General features: G+C 40.2%; 1 protein-coding gene across 3 annotated transcripts in view; it reads right to left on the reverse strand.

Annotated features, from left to right (window-relative positions):
- LOC110850903 (delta-sarcoglycan) overlaps positions 1 to 19,748 on the reverse strand; it is a 40,313-nt gene that overhangs the window by 15,457 nt on the left and 5,108 nt on the right. Inside the window, exon 1 of one of the 3 annotated variants that reach the window (XM_035853094.1) lies at positions 3,039 to 3,589. The exons of the other annotated variants lie outside the window; for them this stretch is intronic. The gene's annotated coding sequence lies outside the window, so the exon portion shown is untranslated. Of the gene's footprint in view, positions 1 to 3,038; positions 3,590 to 19,748 lie in introns of those variants that run through there. 3 annotated transcript variants of the gene reach the window in all.

The following is a 19,748-nucleotide window of genomic DNA, read 5'->3' on the forward strand; positions in this document are numbered from 1 at the left end:
ATGCAGTGTGTGCAGCAACTTCTTCTTCTTCTTCTTCACCGTCGTTTCCTCAGAGTTGGTGTGGTGGTGGTGGAATTGCTTCTTTCAGGATAACAAAACACCCCCACCGAGAAATCAAATCATGGCCAGAAAATAAAATGAAATGAAACAAAATCTATCCATCATTAAACAAACCATAGTCGAGCAGGTAGTGCGGTCTCCTCGGCCCATGGAAATATGCACAAAATGCTATTCGGAGGAGGATTGAGCTGCAAAAGTCTCCTCTCGAGTACTTAATTCAAATAGCGTCATTATTATGATGAACAATGAAGAAAGCAGAAATCAAGCCTCAGACGCAAATTCAACTCCGTGTATGTAAATCTGGTAGATTTACAAGAAAGAAAACCCGTTCATGAGAAGAATGCGCATGGAAATGGCCGGAATCATATTTTTCGCAAATGTACCCATGATTAATCCATGGGTGGACGTGAGCATTAACGATTTGTCAACATTTTGTGCTAAATGGCTGTGGATATCCAGTAGTTGCATGAATGATTAGCAAAGAAAACGCCTCATTTGGATAAAATCAACATCAATGTCAGAAATTTTAATGCATCGTATCGTGACGCATTAATCTTATTGCTGCTGGACTTGCCCACTCTTTTGAAGGTGAGACAAAATCAAAATCAAAGCGATTGCGACTAAACTATATACTGGAAAAAATGTACTTAACAAAAGTAATCTAGCCGCTCCAGTTTTTCTATAAAATTTACTATATGCATAATCACTAATTATCAATAAATGTGTTACCACCTTCCTTGAAAGGTGAGGTCGGTTAGTTGGAGAATATGTATTGGAAGAAGCATTGGGTAAAAATAAAAGCTTTTTTCACCCGGAAGCCACACCACCACGGACCAGCCTACCCACCCACCCAGCGAACAGCATGAGGTGGCAGAGCAATAAGGTGGTCGACGTGGTTGTAAGGTGTGAAAGGCGTAATGAATCCGACGAATGGAAATCTGGCTTCATTCTTCCCTGATAGTGCTCGTGCCAGGAGGGAAGGAGACACAAAATGTAATGTTGACAGTTTTAATGGGAAAATAAACTTGTCTCCCATCCAGTCTCACCACCATCAACCAAAAAAGACTACAGAATGCATTGATTGTAACGACTGAGGTCGAAACCTCTTCACTCACTCACACACACACACTGCCAAAACCTCTCCATTATTGCTGGTCTCTCCATTAATAAAGTCACAAGGTGCAAGGAAGTAAAGCCAAACCACTCCGAAAAATCTGACAGCTTGCTCAACCCTTGCCTGCTCGTCAATTTGATGTGAAACTAATTTTACCTGTGTCAAAAAAGCCATCGATATATTTTATACAATGATCCTCTTCCTGCCTTTGGAGCACAATACAAATTGTGTTGTGTCCACTTGTGTATGGGGGTTGTTGGTGTGTGAACTATGACATTTGTGGTCAGAGGGATGGGAAGTTGCCATTGCGCAGTACTTATTTTAGCAAATAATTCCCTAATTTCCCCCCAACTACTTTCTCGCAATTGAAGACATGGGCGTTTACCGGAGCTCGTTTGTTTCCATAAAAAATTGGAGTGACTTGACACCCAGCTGTCCATCCACGCCAAGAAAATAACTGCATCAGTCAGCAAGGGATCGGTAGGGATGAGATTTCTGCTCCTTTGAGCATACTGACCAAACTGAGAGACCCATATGTTGTGTGAACGAGAAAAGATATCTCGTCTCTCCAGATCATGACCAAGTCAATCAAATTGACATAAGAGGCATGTGCTCCGATCGGAAAAGTCAGATTGACACCATTGTTTCCTTTATCGAACAAAGTGTCCTTTATCTCTTGTCTCTCATGGGCGTCCGCATAGGACACGGATGGATGTGCACACAGCCCTCTCGTACAGATGTACATATGTATGTGTCCCCCATAAACTTGCATTAATTATTATTGCACCTTGCTTAAAGCTGTCTGTCCCATAGCGCAGTGATTTTTCTTTTGATTTGCCTATGGCAGATATTCAGGGGAATTCGTTATCCGGAGGTTCCATAGTCCCCTGTCCGCCAAAAACATGACGGGACGGGATTACTTTCCCTCGAGTCCAGTTTGTCCAACCGTCAGTTTACCACTTTCTCCTTCGCTCGGATTTCGCATAGCCCCGACTGAGGATAGAAACGAGGAGAGAGTGGAAAAGAGAGAGAGATTGAGTGACGGAAGGAGACTCATTCGTTAACACCTGCTTATCCAAACCCCCTTTTATCCCAAGTGATCCCATTTTACCGTCCACTTTTCTCCAAATCCAACTTGTTCTTCTTTAATGAAATAAAGTATTTTCCTCTCCTGCTCCTCTCACAAACCAACCATGACCAGATGGCAGAGAGACTTCAATAAAGAAAGTCCGACCCAGTATCACTTCTCCCTTTACATAGTTGCAGTTTACATACAAATCAACATGTTGACTTATCTTTAATACTTATCAAGGATTCGCCGTGTAACGAAATACATAACAAAAAATTTCGAAATTTCCAGGGGAGTCCTGTTTTTTAATTTGAATGTTTCCCATTCATTGTCCAGTTCTACATGCCCAACAAGATTGGGACATGACAAGAACAAGATTCGGCCTTAAATACACTTTCACCTTCACGGCCCAGAAAAAAAATCTAAACTTTAAAGGTTTTAACTTTCTCCTTTGAGAAGAAAAGAAAAACACACATGGCTGACAGACATGCCCCTCTCTCAGCATGGCGAAAGAATACCAATCATCCTTTCACAAGCATTAAGTTAAATTAACAACTTGCTCAGCACAAAGGAATGAGAGAGAAAGAGAGAGGTCTGACGAAGTAAAAGGTCTGTCGGATGAAATGTTTTCTCTATTCGTATCCTGCCCTGGTCGATCTGCTGTCCATTGTGCATCAAATTTATCTTATCAGGAAAAATGCTAATGGAGTCACAAAAAGCTTCTTTAACATCACAACTTTCAGCGGAACTTTGGAGAACCTTATGCTCATCGTGTCCCGCTATATTTTTTCTTACCTCAAATACAATGCGTCGCGGCTCCGTTTTAAAAATTTCAGCGAAACCTGTCCAATTTTTCAATTAACTAAGCCGTCCAAATATAAGAGCTTGTTACCCAATTCTGAAACTAGTTCACACCGTAGCTCACTGCAACGCTGCAACTTTTTAAGTCTTGGCATTTTTAATTGCACTTGAGACAGGGGAATATTAATGTCTTAACGTATTAATGTTTTTTCTTGTACTTGGTTTAATTGGCTTTTCAAAATTCTACGAATTTCCTTCTTATCTTCAGGATATTAATGTCTCAATAATTTGTGTATACACAACGTTTGAACGTCTCCTCCATGTTGCGAACTATTAAGCATAAACAGTAATAGGCAGTTTAGATTAGTTCTCCTGCTTATGCTGATAGTCTGGGCTGAACGATCCATATATTTTCGTATGCGTATCTCACTCCAGATTATTGTCCATGTTAAAAATACTTTACTTTATATCGACAACAATCCTGAACAATAAGTGCGAGGCATTTTCGCGAGTTCCCGAGAAAAGAATTGGGATAAGCGTCACCAGCCACGAATATCAATGAACTGAGGGCACAACCAAAAATTTCAAAGTTTGAAACGATGCACCAAGCAAAACGGTTCGCCGTCACTACATTGCATTGGGTTCCTAAGAGCGTTTCTTGCCCCATGATGTATATACACTCATTCTCATGTACGATAAGTGACGTTTGCATAGACACACATTACACGTATACTTATTTTGGCTGCTCCAACTACCACGACTGCCACCACTTCTACTACTACTTCTTACTACTACCATTCCACTATTAGAATGGGTTGAATTAGACTAGATCGCTATCATCAACATATGTACAACTTTCATGCACAACGCATTTTTTTACGCTTCTCCGATTTCTGCAGACCTATTCAAAACTTAAAGTCATCTCGTGAAGGTAAGTTCTCCTTTGAAAATAATTATAGCTGAGGAGTACATCACTTTGCCTCGAAATTGAAGAATCTTACTACTTTGTAGATATGCATAAATTTTGGAAATAATGTAGACCACACTTAAATACATCACTATTGCAGGTTTAAAGTTAGGCCATGTGTGTGTATCTCTTCTTCTTCTTGGCCAATATCATGGGTGAGCATACTGGGCGAGTGAAACAATACTCCACTAGTTGTAGATTTCGGAGAGGCAGAGAAGCCAGTTGTCTATTTTTATCTAGAGGGAAAAGGTTTGTGATGCGTCCAATTTTTGCATGCACATTTCGTAAAGAAAGAGTAAGACAAGGCCTCAATTTACTAGGATCGGGTATCCATCCCAATCCGCTCCCTCCCTCCCTCATAAGAGTTTATACACTCACAGATTGCATTCAAAAGATAACACCGAGCTCGGAGGAGAGTTTTTGATTCTTACGTGTTCCCACTATTTCCTCCTCCATCCGACCTGACTGACTGACTGGCTTAGTGAGAGGGTGGCAGCTTATCTTATCCAAAATCCAGCCTCATCTCATCACACTTGAGGAAATACTCTCGCGATTTACAACATTGAAGACAGGAGCCAAATGCGAGCATAAGTGAAATTAAGCCATAACTGATTTCTAACAAAAAATTAAATGAGAGCACCAACTTTTTCCTCGACACATGTACTCCGCTTGCGGATGGAGTGAATTTTAAAACATTTTGAAACTCTAAAATTCATACGAGTATTAAAGTGGCTATTTTCCAAGAATAACGAGATTCCTTGTTTGACATATTTAGTTTACACAATTCGGTAATTGATGATGATCGAATTTTATCGTGAATGCAAAAGTTCATCCGTCGCCTCACACAATGCGATATTTCTTCTCTCGTACACAACTTGATCCAATATTATCCCAATTTTTTTAAACTTGAAGAAAAAATAAGGCAGAATTTGAACTCGCCATGACTCAGCTACCTAACTTTGAACTCGGTCTTTTTTTAATCACTGAGGTATTTGACTCATTTAAATTCTACAGGGATCGCAATCTGTAATCAGTCACTTTATATTAAGGAAAGGATTCATGCAATGTTGCACAAAACATGTGTATACAATTTCACATTCTTGTCTCTTAGAAGAAGGCTTTGTGAATTTTATGGATACATATTTTGCATAAAAAGTCAATCCTTGAAAATGGGCAAGTTTTTCCATTATCAGATTTGTGATTTTTTTGAGGATAGCTGTAAAAAAGTGAAGCCGACCTCGTAAAAATATGATGAAGACCTAGTTCAACAAACAATTGTGGTATTGGTTGTGTAAGCCAAGAAGATCCTGGATTGGACATTCTTTCCCCTCATTTCACCTCGTGTATTGTGTTGCAGCCCGTGAATGGCAAATGTATGGGATCGTAAATTTTGAGGTATTCTTCTCCTTTCTTTCTTCTCCTAACGGACTTTTCGGATTGAACTATACAAACACATCACATGTTTGGGGCTGGTTTATCTCTTCTTTTACATGAGTGGGATTGCGTAAGTGAATATAAATCTTGTTCCCGTTGTTTATATTTGTGTACGGCAAAACCGCAAGTTTAACTTTTCCCTTTTAGTCATCAAATTGTTCTTGTAAATAAATATATGTACAGTATTTTGGTGGCTGTAAATGGGGATGTGATATCTCCTCCCTCTTCCCACAATGCATCTTCCATCCCGCTCTCTACAAATTTTTGCAAACTTTTTAGAGAAATATCGCATCTAAACACGCACATCCGGTGTTTTGTGGCCGTGATGGTGCAGTTCCTCATTCACATAAAAGATAGCCATGGTGCATGGGGAACAAGAATATTTGAGATGGAATTGAGAAATTCGTCGTCGTCGTTTTTGTCATCCTTTCAGGCAAACCGACCAAGTGAATAAAAAAGATTTGATTTCAACATTCAGTTAAAATGTAGACAAACTTATTTTTACAAAATTCAAGCGAAATTATTGCATGCTCGACATTTTCAGGACACGCCGTTTCGCATAAAATCGTTTTCAGCATTTGAATTGAGAGTCAATAACGAAATATAATTAAAAATATCAATTTTAAACCAAAAACTAGTGAAAGTGAACTTCTTTAAAATAATACATCCGATTTTCTCAATTTTATGTAAAAACGCCGTCATTTACATGATTTAGCAAATGCATAGGTTAAACTATGTTTTTGCAGTGTGCAAGTAACGATGCACAGCATTGGATTAAATACCTACTGATAATGTCATGATATCGTCAGCACAATAATATGCCGACAAAAATCCACCTTTTCCAACGTTTGCTAAATTTTGTATCGTGTTGTGCTTGGTGACTTTCTCTAGTGGAATGGGGAGGCAATCCGAAGGAGTGTGTACGTAAATAATGCAGGCACACGTCCTGTCAATCACGCTGTCATTCAACTAACTCTCCTCATTTGAGTGAAAGTAATTGGAGACAGGAAATCTCGAAATTGCATAATTGGACGTACTTGAGTAGGCATTCGTATATTGCGACACTTTTTGTGCAAGGGTTGCCCCCTCTCCAATATATATTAAGCATTTACTGCAAAATTTGTATCAAGTACCTCCATGCGAGAAAATTGGCAACAACATGATAGCCTCACATGAACGAGTTAAACGGAATGCGCTACCAAACAAGGCATTGAATTAGATATAAAGTGGTAGAAATACATGACATAAATAATAACTTTGTTAACCACAACTCTGTTGACTTGTTTGTTTCCTTCCTTCCGACTGCCAAAAATATCTCTAATAATAATAATACCTTGGGCACAGAGGAGGAAATACATACACGTTATTGTCCCGTTGTACCACTGCTCAGTCACTACAATGACACTGCTGCGTGGTCAGTTTGTTGGGGATGACATGCCCTTAGTAATCCTGACATGAAGTGAATTAGAGTCTTGTGATTGAGACGAAAAATATCTGTTGGAAATTGAGTTTATTGTTGTGCTCTGACTCTCTCGTCGTCGGTGTCCCTGGGCATACGGCGGCGGTTCGTTGTCGCAACGTCGCATTTCACTCGCCTCCATAACATTCCACTTTGGAAAAAAGTCTACCCCAACGTGGACAAATTCAATTTAGTGGTTGCCCAAACCAAAGCCCAAAAGACATCCGGGCTCACATGAGAATACGACGAGGTACATAATAGGCATCAAATGCAATATGCCAATCTCATGCACTTTCTCTCTCTCTCCCCAGCTGAACAGGAGTTATCATCCTGCTAGGAAATGCTGGAAAAAGTTGTCAAACTTAAAAATGACTGACTGAACATGTGTCCAATTAGTCATTTTATTAGTTTTGCGAGAAAGTTGGAGGAAGCGGGAGGAAATTATTATTAGGTAACAATGAAGGACGAAGGAAGTGAAAGTGGTACAATGGGGACGCTCCCATTCCAATCAAGGAGCAACTGATAAGTGAAAACGGAAGATCAATTTCTCCACTTGGCCAAACACTTTCTTATCCGGAGGACAATGAAGGAATGAAAACCATAATGATTTACTGCTGCCCTCCTCGCGTCCCTCCTATCTCGTCGTGACCACAAAATCTAGTGACATCCAAGAAGCCAAACCCAATCAGTCCTCCCGAAGAAGACGAGGCAATCTTTTCTCTCTCTCTCTCTCCCACAAGAAATATAACACTCGCCACTTATTACTTCTGCTAAATTGTCACCCCACGGAAACTCTTAATCCCACCACAATTACTAATTAATTTTTGGTAACAATAGTCTCCCCAAGTGATACATACTGCAGTTAGATTAATCATTTCTTTGAGGCATTATTTTCTCTCTCTCTCTCCACGAAAGTGTCAAAGAAAAGGAGGAATTGAATCATTGCAGCTCAATTTCCCATTTTGTGGTATGCATGAAAAAGATTCATTGGGTGTGAATGATTCTAGAATGGTCTTATTTAAACTGTCAATTCAACAGGAAGATCTATGTGTGTGTGTGTATGCCGGCTGGGTATAAAAATTCTAGACGAGTAGCGGTGCATGTAGTAAGACGTCGGTGTACAAATTTGGTCCGTCGGATATTCAATGTTTACAAATGATTGTTTACTGAAGCTTCGCGTTAAAGTAAAAGTTCGTCCTAGGAATTGGGTAGGGGAGTATTTTAAGATGTTCATAAACGTGCGTTACAACTCGTCGTGATTGAGAGAAGGTTGAATAAAAGCAGAGTTTTGAAAGTTTCCTTTTACCCGGTGTGCATATCTATCGTTGCTTTACGTGTTTCCATTACACCAATTTTTTCTAAATGTGATTAAAATGCGTTAAAGTTTGTGATACAGATAATTCAATGAATTTCAACAGCTTGAGGTTTGCTCTTTACGTTATGCGTATGCTCCAATTTTGGAAACAAATGGCGAAAATTAAATGATAAAACTTTTTCAAGAAGTTTAGACCTCAAGATTTGAATTATGACTCAGTGTGGCCTGGTGACACGGAAAGACGGGGAAAGCGGAAGTGCAGCATCTTTTGTAGTCTTGGTCCACTCTGCTTGTGGTCTTCCCCCCTGCGAGGAAATCAGAATCGCCCAGCGAATTTCTTGGTCCACACACTTGCTCTCCAACATTGTCATGAATCGTGTTCCACTGCTGCCATTTTAGTATGCGAAACAATGTCACATTTATCAAGTTGAGGACAACCCCCGTCTCAGAAGAGGAGATGAGATCCTATCCTCCACGACGACCTCACGAAGAATATTTAGAAGATTGCGGTTACAGCTCCTCAGCTCTGATCCGAACCCAGCATGGAAGTGATCTTCCCCTCTCGAGAGGAAAACTGGACGAATCCATTGTAATATCAGAAACTGTTATACGCGGTGTTCCCACCACAATCTTATTACTTTTGTTTGACCCCATTCCTTCAAATGTGGGTGTGATGTGCAGAATTGTATTAGTGGAAAATCCTGTATCAAATTAATCCAAAATCTGGCTCTGTCTCAAAAACCTTCCATGAAATGAATGTTATTATTTACACCCATTTTCAAGTCACCTTCTCGCCCATTCCGCATTTACTACTGCGCCGCAATATTTCTGGAGGTGGGTGATGTTCACCTGTTTAATCTGGGATATTAGGAATGAGAGGATTGGCAATTGAGTGGTGTAATGGAGAAATTCCCAGGATGACGATATTCTTCAACTCCTACCTTCTCTCTCCAGAGATGGGCAAGAGAAAGCAGGCAACGTGTGAAGAAAATGAAATAGTTGGCTGCATAATGCATGTTCTGTGGTCGAACTGCTGGTTGGTCTGCAGGGACTCTTCTCTTTTCCGTTGGGATGCAGTGGTGCTTGGCCTCATATCGTGAAAGGTACTCGTATTTGAAACGAACAAACTCATGTTTTACACGACGTTGGAGAAATGAGCCTGACACCAGTTGCCTACTAAGGTTTCCCATGGCACCATTACAAATTGCAACTCTATCGTCTCAGCTCCCCTGCTGCCTCCCAGCTACATACGCACATAGCTATGTACATATGGAGTGGTAAAAACAGCTCTGGAATTCAAATGCTGGCTTGAGCACCAAGAAGAAAGCATCTTCACAACCACCACGAGTCAGTCACTCACTCCACTTTAAGTCCAGGGAGAGAGGATCACTGCTGGAAATGGATGGACCACTTGGAATTCTCTAACTGCTCAAAAATGCTCAAAATTCCCTGCCCCACCTTCCTCTTCACACCACTTGGGAGACGGAGTGAACATTATACAACATTTACAACCAATGGTGGCGGCATTTTTACCAAAACTCCCTCGCAGTATTTTACGTATATCCTCCACGAAGGAGGAGGTGGAGGAGAAATCCCTTGAAATATGTCGGTAAAGAAGACGACATATCCACTTCACACTTGAGTATTTAGCAGAAGCCAGTCACAAATTTTAAACTTTAATTGACCCGACATTGAAGAGTAATGGTAATTCTAGTGCATGCAGATTGACAAAGTCGTAATGTGACGTTGGAGGGAGGGAGGAGGCTGATACTGGTCTGGTGTGGATGCAGGATAGGGAAATGTCAAAGTTGACGGGAGAAATATTGCTAATATCCGGACTCAAATGGGTTCATTTCCACTTCATTACGGTCATCAAATGTTATAATAAAGTCTACCTCCTCCGGCTCCTCTGGGCGAGAGACTCCTCTAACAACCAGGTACCCCTGCACCACCACTGCACGATTCATTCATTTATTCATTCCCATGCAGCAGACTCGTCTCCTTTTGGTTTGAGGACATTTCATTAATATTCCTCTCATCGATAATGCAGTTCTTCTTTCCTGTGCCATGAATATTTCACGTCAGGAAATTCCTGGTGTGAATCCGTGTCAGTCATGATACAAGTTGTATCATACAGCCCAGTCGACACTACATTAAACCCTTTTTGCTTTCTTTCTCTGTGCATTTTAGAATACTCCGGCAGAGAGAATGTAGCACATTTCTCTCTCATCATATCAATGTGGTCTACCTTGTAAAAATGGAACTAATTGGGTTAAATCGTGTAATGTGAACAGTTTTTTCCCAAGTTTTGAACAACTCACTCATAATGAGTCCACCACCCACCCGGATTCTGAGTTGAACATTAAAACCAAAAGTCCTCGCCTCAATGTGAGGAAATTTCACATCTCGAGATGAAATTAGAGGATTGACTCGACTAAATCCCGTTTAAATTTCGATTAGTCCGGGTAAGTCGTCCGGTTATCCATGAGGTGGTTTTAGGTGGGTGGGTGGGCGTTCCTCACTCCGGTGTGGTTTTGTTCGTCGTGTGGGATGACATAGCATGGAATTTGGTCTGGTCTTGTGGTGGTGTGTCAACTGGAAAGAAGACGAGTTGATCCCACCTTGGAAGTAGCACGGTGGGGGATCGATGTGGATTGCTAACCCCACTGTGAAAGTCAAAGCCAAAACGGTCTCCTCTTCTCGTGAGGAAGAAGAGAAGGTGAAACTTGAGCTGGATTTAGGTGACTTTCGAGATTCTCTACCACCACCACTCGTCGCAGTCGTTAAACGCATGCAACACACATCAAACAAGGAAGACGTGAGTGGGAACATGAACCATCGTCCTAGATGCATGTGCAATTTCTCACACTCACTGAACAATATCTACGTCTTGGTCAAATCATTTCCATCAAATTTGCTTTTGACATATCAGCAAATGCGTACATACGCTCTTTCGCCATTTTCAGGTGATACTAATTCACGGCTTAAAAAAAAGTAATTATTGTGAGAGGCGGTGTAGCAATCACATTTGAACCTCCACACACACACTCACACACACACACTAAGCCTTAATAGAATAATGAGATTCCTCTTGAAAAAAATTAGATAGAGCGCACCCTTTTGCTCTATAGCATACAGCATACATATAAAAAGCATTGCCCAACTTCCTCATCGTCGTAATGGAAACTTTCTCTGAGACCCAGTCTGCTCCTGATAATCCTCAGATGATGTCCTCTGAAGCCTTTTACTGACCGGGCCACATGGAATTGGGGAGGATTAGTTGACCAAATCATCCACCAACTTCAACTTCTTTGGACAAGATGAGCGCAAGTGGTGGCAGAGAGAGCAGAGAGTCTCTGGAGAAAGTCTCTGGGGAGGGTTGACCCTTTTCTTCCACTATTGCACCGTTCTTCCGGTTTCTGGCAGCCACTTTCTCTCCTCAATCTCCATCCCTTTTCTCGCTTTCAATGCCAGGAGCCGTTCAGTCAAGTCAGTTTAAGGAAATTGTGAGTGAGGGATGAACCAGGAATATGGCCTACATTTCACTCTCTCTGTACATACAGAAGGAGGTGTTCCCTGAGAGAGATCATTTCTCGACTGCATTTCAGGATTCAGAACGAAAAGAGAAAATTAGTTTCGAAACCATTGGAAAATGTTGTTTTGCACAGCAACAAAATTATGTTTTGCGCAAAGCTAATTAAAGTATTCAAAATTATGTAGGACGAAGGTCTCGCACTTTCGTGAGGTTGTGACTTTGAATGTCACAGGAACAGTGTCACGGCATACTGACAAGTACGCACCCCACATGTATGCACAAAAGTTTGGCAAGATTTGCCTAAACGGGAGGCGAGATCAAGGAGAAATGTCAGACTTTCTCGGCTGTCATGCATCATGCTACAGCCAGACGGAAGTAAGAACAATGAGAGGAAGGTCTCTCTGTGTGGTCGGCTTGGTTCTTCTCCTCCACGTCCTTTATTCTTCTCTTCTTTGGATGAGTGCAATTAAATCATGAATATTTCTCGGGGTGATGTCTTTCCTGCTGCAGAGATGGGAACACAGAGAGAGAACATCTAGAACGAATTCATCTTCTGGATTGCTTTGCTTAGTGATTCCATGCCTCAGTGCACACACAATCATTTCCAGTTTCAATCAACGTTTTCTACCCTTGTCCTCCAAATGAGTTTGGTGTCTGTCTGTGCTGTGTCTTCCACAGAGAAGTGCCTACATATGTAGATATGCACGTAAAGCTTGGTGCGTGCAGGCGAACTATGTATGCACGATATTGGGAAATGTTTACTAAATAAGGTGCAATGAAACAACAACTATACAGATACTCCCCAGCATTCTTTCAGTATCATAAAAATGTGCGTATCCATACCCATTTCGTTTTTTTAGTGAGTTTACAATTCCAAAGAGTCTAAAAAAGTGGATTTCTTGGAGCATTCGGGACAAAGTTCAGGCCTTCTGTATACACAACAAGCTGAATATTTACAGTATCCCATCTTCGATCTCGTGACAAGTTTATTGCATCGATTGCTCTATATTTACAATTTTAAGAGTGAGTAAACGAGGCTGGGATTCCTCCTGCTTGGCACAGATCACCACAACAGAGCCCTACATTGAGGCTACAATATGTATGTTGTCATTGCATAATTGCTTCTACAATCTCTCCTTTGAGTACATTTTAATCTCTATGCATATGTCGACCACAAATCCGAATTAAATGTTTGCTTCAGTTCTGTATCAAATAAAATCACAATATCGCGTTACGCACAAAACACATCACATTTCGAGTAGGGAAACATCATTTTGTCAAAATTGGAAAGGAAAGCAGACTGAGGCGAAATAATTCAATTCCGAACTGTACGAAAGGAGATGATGTACACGCAGCATTGGTGGTCGTGAAACTGCTCACTTATTCATTTGACTAGTTTGGCTGGCTTTGTAATTGTGATTTCCAACATTTACTCTTTTGTTCTCTGACTGACTGGCTGACTGATGTGAAGATGAATCTCCTCTCCGAATTCAATGAAAGGGTAAAGGATGAAGAACCGAACGGGTACTAATTGTTGAGTTCTTTGCTGCCAGCGAATGCATGACCAGAAAATGAGATATTCTTTCTCTGTTTTATGGGGAAGCCAATTTTACGAAATTTAACTAATTCCGTTGTCTTTTGAAGAAGTTTCTTTTTTTGGTACAAGAATCCCAAGACCACGAGAGTAATTCGTACTAAACGTGCAGAGAAATAAAATTACGAAGTGAATGAGTACGTGCACGATGAGATGGGAGAACTTCTCCTTGAACTAAAAGTTACAGCTTTACGGGGAAAGCATAGTGAAAGATTGGGATAAAATATAACATTTGATTTTTAAAGAAAAACAATGTGACATTGACTAATGTTGAGCATAATGGGAAAAAAGAGTTTGGATTCTCCGTGTAATCACGCAGTTTCCTCAATTATTCTCTTTTTAATTATTCTCGTGTCATTTCACAAATTATTTTCCAGTTTCGTGATGCAACGCTCCCAAAACCCAAGTTTCTCATTCTCCCCGAAAAATAGAGAGAGTGCAGATGCTGATTCTATTCACCATTCACCAACCCAAGAAAAGTCTCATATTCTTGTGAGAATATTAAAGCAAAAATATGAATAATAAATGGACATACTCAAATTTTAATTGCTCTGAATTGAAAATAATAAGATTATATGCTGGTCAATTTTGAAAACTAATTACGAACTGGGTGTCACTTGAATTTTTTTTTATTAAATTACTAATGATGAACACTATCATAATTTCATCCATATTTTAGAGCAAAATGATTTCAAAATGATGAGACAATGACAACTTGAGTTCGTGTCACATGCATATCTCACCAGATTTATTACTCCATCATAACCACCCTAATAATTATTATGCAGTGTAACAAACGAAATTTAGCCAAGCAATAAGTAGGGACTTATGTATAACCACCACCAAGCTAATTGCTGAATAAATGAATGAACGAATTTGTTTACGATCGAGTCAGTTTGCGCGTGTTTAGCTCACAACAAAATTTCCCCCAAAACCGAACCGAACAAATTTTAATTTGTGAATTGTTCTCGAAAGTGCACACACACATAGATACGTCAGAAAATGAGCCAACCAGGAAGGCAGGTGGGATTGAAATTTATGTCCATTGTGACAACAGTAATCAAATTTAGACCGAGTTGGACAGAGGCACCCAGAAGTAGCACGGACTATGAAGTAGAGTGCTCCTATAAAAGAGCTTATTTACGATTCACTTGGTCTTCATTTCACTAAATAGCCCCGCTTTTATCCCACTTCTGACACCAACATGAGGAGCAGGCAGGCCGACTACTATGGACATAAGCGCACCACCAGCCAGATCTCGGACCAAATTAATTCGTCCGAATTAGCGAGGGGTGAGAAGGACGAGAAGAATCTGAAGGGCGATCGCAAACAAGCGATGTGAGCCTGCATATGAAATCCCACGGATTTAATTTGCAACACGAAGTCGTCGTTGGCGTGCTGCGTATTGCGAAACGCGTGTTCTCTTATCCAAATCTGATCGAAGAGGATTAATGTCAATTTAACGTTAACTTAAAGCGACGTGGTGACAATGTAATGACATTGAAAGGAGTCGCATTACGACAAGAATAATTTCACTAATCGTTCATAACGATATGAAACCAGGTTGCACAAACCAAATTGCAAAATCAAACTATTTACTTACACAATAGATTACCAATTGGAGAAATTAAGAGAAATTGATTTCTCTCTCCGTATTACCAAATTCGGATGAATAGGCACGAGTCGTAGAATACCCGGGAGAGTTTCATGGTCGTCACTAATGTTTGGAAACAAAAGCGTCATTTCCTGACAGAAAAGAGAGAGAGGAAAAGAGAATTTGACGGGACGGGTGGGTGTCATCTGTGCTTTTTGTGTGTGAGGGATTGCATTACATTACACCCCATCGAATTACGTATGCTTACTTACTTCAAAGTCAGTTAGCAGATTGAGGGGAAAGATAATGGGGCTTAACTAGGAGTTACGTCGGGTTGGTTGCGTTGGTTGGCTGGTGGTGCCTCAGGTAATTTAACGATGAGTCATTAGTGATGGCTCATTATTCCACTCGCTTTCTTATTCCCACCTTCTTTTCCATGAATGGAGAAAGTGAAACTTTTTGCTTTCCCCGTCAGTCAGTCAGTGAGCCGTCATAAAACTCATGAATTTTTAGATTTAATTATTTGTAACTTTTTCTCCCTTTTCTGCGCTTGTGGTGAAAAGAAAGGCAAGATTTTCCTTCTTTTCAGGTTGAACCATACTTCCAAATGCTCTGACTTTTGCTTCTAGAAAAAAAGTTGATTACAAAGTTTACTCCAAACGACTGGATTTATTGATGCTTATTCTCAACTTTTGGACAACGGTAGAATGTTATTCATTTCATATTATGTATTGTGTGTTACATTTTTAGCCTGGTACTGTTTAACGGTTGACACAATAATATTATGAACGTTAAGAGTGACATTGACAAATTCTGAAAATATTCTGAAACATGGGTAATTTGCTACCTCGAGAGAACCCTTTTGCAAAAAGAAAGAATTTGCAATTGTGCAATTTGATATGATTACGTCATGTCCTTCACTATAAAAAATATTGTTCTTTCCTATATCGTCGGCCTTATCAAAATCAGACAGCAAGGGACATTATGCCAATGCTATATTATTTATCGTATTTTTCCATACTTCTATGTATATTTTTAACTGAGCAATAATATTAATTTCTAGACTCTTATTGTGCATTTAACCAACACTGGATCGTGGATATGAGTGATTATCATCATTATTTTGTTAGACTGAAGAAGAAAGACGTATTTACGATTGAATTCTTTCGTGACAGCAAAGTATTAGTATCTCAAAGTCAGTTTGGTAATTCATTAAGGCAATTATTGATAATTACATGACATAATTCAATATTTTACCCTGTCTGATAGTTTGTGCCCTTTTCTCGCCTTACGTAAAACTCTGCTACTTAGATTTCACACCAATCTGGCCTCCATTCCGGGGAAAGTCGTACATAAAAAGGTGGATGGGAAATAAATTCCACATAAAATCTCATGGACTTGGCCGTCGCGAGGAGGAGAAGAGGACTGTGAAACCATACACATTTTCCGAAAGCAGATTTGATCGGTTAGGAAAACGCCGTCATGTTCCCTTCTCCTTCTTTCTCATGTGACTTTATGAAGTTGGGAACACTTTCAATTTGTTCCGCTTGTCACTTTGAACATGATGAAAAACAATCGAATGAGTCGAGTTTTCACCCGAGCTCCTTACACTCCTTACACCCCTCCGACTCCTTTCCATCCACCACACGCCGTACCCACGCACCCAGTCGCCGTAAAAGTGCACTGGCAACAGACCCCAGCTAACGGGCATGTTATGATTTGATATCACACGAAAAGTGAACACATTGCTGTTTATTACTCAATCATTGGAGGAGGAGAGGAAGAAATATTGGGCTCAATTTCTGAAGAAAAACAAGCAGGCTGTTCTGACCGATTGGCAAATCAAAAATGTTTTCAGAAGGGCAAACCAATCTTGCTACTTTTTGTCTCAGTACACTTTTCAAGGTGGTGGTACAATTGGAGAAGGTGTGTATTTTGTGGAAAAATTACCCTTGTGCACACACTGCGAGTTACACACACACACGCAAAAATAACGAATCCTGATCACGCTTACACGCTTTGACTGGAACATCAACATCCCATCAAATCATCCGAAACATCCGGATATCTGCCAGAGAAGACGAACCACCTCTCAACTGAGGATAAAGTCATTTCCTTGTACGAGCGTGTGTGTGTACCGGCTAAATTCAATCTCATCCTGTACGACCAATTTGTTCACCTATTTATATCTACTTGATCTAGCAACTCTAGCTTTTGTACCCCTTCCAAACATTTAAAAACTTGCATTTAAAATTGTCGGTTGTGTCGAATTGAAACAGTTTTACATATTTCCAAGTTTAACTAAAGAGAGGTAAAACTTGAATGCAATAACCCGGAAACTGAATGTTTACAGCCCTTGAACTTACACTATGTAGCATCTTTTTATGAATAGGTTGTCAACCCAAGTAACAATTAAGCAGCATTAAAACGTACAAATAACTATAACCATAATAAAGATGACACAAAGATCATGATTATCCACCAAGTCACCATTTACTCAAAACTATGCTCCTCTTAGAGTAATAATTCCCCCGTAAGTGCAGTCGGATTTTCTCGTTAAAACTGATGTTAATAAGAAGCTAACGACAATAAGAGGATTGAGACGGCAATAAATTCTCATTTAATTTGCAGCGATGAGAATTTTATTAGAAATTAAAATGGGATAAGATGATGAGAAGAGGAGGGTGCAATGTTTTCTCGTCTGTTTTCTCCCCATCTCCAACTACCTCCTTCAGCAGACAAGATTTAACGCTTCTCTCTGGATGGTAAATGGCCCAAGAGCTGGGTCGGAATTCTGCCAGTGGAAAAGAAGGCGGCGATAACTGACAAAGAATGCGATGCAACTAACTGCAGAAAAGTGTGGAAAGAGAGAGAGTAAAAGTAACTGATGATACAAAACTACATACATATGCACTTCTTACGTATGTACATTGCCCCGTTGCTGCTGGTGCATGCCGACACATTACACCCACCCCATCAAACACCAGCTCAATATATTCGCCAGGCTGCAGCTCCTTTCTCCTAGCCAAGTCAACTCATTGCACTGATAAGACCTTTCTCCCACCCGCGTGTGTATGCACCAAATGAATGGTTTGGTCTGTCTAAAAATGCAAAATATGGTCTAAGCGAATGCATATGAGGAGAGAAAGTGGAAATAATTATGTGTACAATCCCATGCAAATGAAATCTATTGAATTTAACTCGATTGACGACGAAAAAATAGTGATCGCCAAACCCGACGACAGAGAAATTCCTTAAACCACGAGTGACGATAACGATCACTCGCAGTTCACATAATATTCATCACTCCATCTCATAAATCTGACATGTCTAATCCCATCCAGCTGAATGGAATGAGCTGCTGGATTGACTGCGTAAAGCATGAACGAAATCCCCACTAAACACATGGCATTCTCGGAGGTTGGCTCAAATACGGGAATTGTTTGGAAGTGGGAGATGCCATTTCTGGAATTGAAGAAGAGGAGCCGGGAGTACTGAGGAGAGTTGTAATTAGGAAAGTGGAGAATTTATTTGAAGCAGAGAGACGGGATCAGAAGCCATTAATGGTGATAAAAGAAGGTGGAGCGGAGGTAGGATCCAAGCTAATTATCTGGAAGGAAGAAAGATAGCTGACAGACGGAAGGAGGCAATTCAGGTCAAATTACTTGTTGTGCTCACTCCCCATGTTGACCATTTGCCCTCAATTAGCCCAGAACCCCGTCTCAATGCCCATGCCAATGAAGTGAAGTGTGAGAGGGGTGCAGAGAGAAAATGTAACACCTACCTCGACGACTATCTATGCACTACCCGGTGGTGAAAGTCAGGTTGTAAATAAAAACCGATGGGGTAAAAGAACTTGCAGCCAAGATTCCACCACATTTTACTACTTTTCAAATCTTGAGTGTAGGCTAGGCTAAAAAATGCCACATTCCTAAAATCGTTTTTGGAAGTTTAACACTGATTGTGATGCATTGTAGAACTTTAATTAATCGAGTTTACTAACATTATGTTGAGAATTGAACTTTTAAGAATTTTCTGGCCTCGATTTTATCCAAAGTGTAAGTAAGTTTGTCGAATGACATCTTTTTTTATTCTCACCCTCCAACCAAACAATGTCAAGGTTGGAATTCTACAATAAAGTTATCTTTAAAAAATGACCTTGCAAACGTTCAACTTCCAACAATGCAGTACAATAAATAAAGTATTGTTGATAATGTGACTCTACTTCATCTCACACGATATATGTACACGTAGCCACGAGATACGTAACATTTCTCTGCATTATAAGTTCTCGCCAAAGTTAAGTTACTCTTTCTCCTGGTCTTTTTATCATTTCCAACTCAGCTTCATGCACAACACAACTTTCTTGCTCGTTTTTGGGTGATGGACTCTGGATAAAATTTCGGTTTGATGCCAATAAACCTTTCTCTTGGCTCTAATCCTTATTATCAGCCCACTGCACTCACCCACCACCAACTTAACTTAGACACCAAGTGTGGTGTAGGAGACCAACAACTGCATCGTCGTCCTCTTGTTCATGACTCAAAGAAGAAAGAAATTTTTCGATGTACGCCAACAAATTTGGTCAGGTCTCACTCCACCATCGACACCTTCACCCCACGAACGAACCAATAATAATGCTCGTCCCTTCTTCTTCTTCTTGACAAAGTGGAAGTGAAAGTAAAAAAAACCAGTAGCAGAGTTATTTCGTTGAGGTGAATGAGGTGTTGGCTTTCGTCTTACTTTTCTTGTAATCAATAGATTTTCTTTGGTGCGACTGGTTTCATTTTTTTGGATTCTTTGTCC

The sequence above is a fragment of the Folsomia candida genome, unplaced genomic scaffold, assembly GCF_002217175.1.
Source record: "Folsomia candida strain VU population unplaced genomic scaffold, ASM221717v1 Fcan01_Sc006, whole genome shotgun sequence".
Taxonomy (NCBI): Eukaryota; Metazoa; Arthropoda; class Collembola; order Entomobryomorpha; family Isotomidae; genus Folsomia; species Folsomia candida.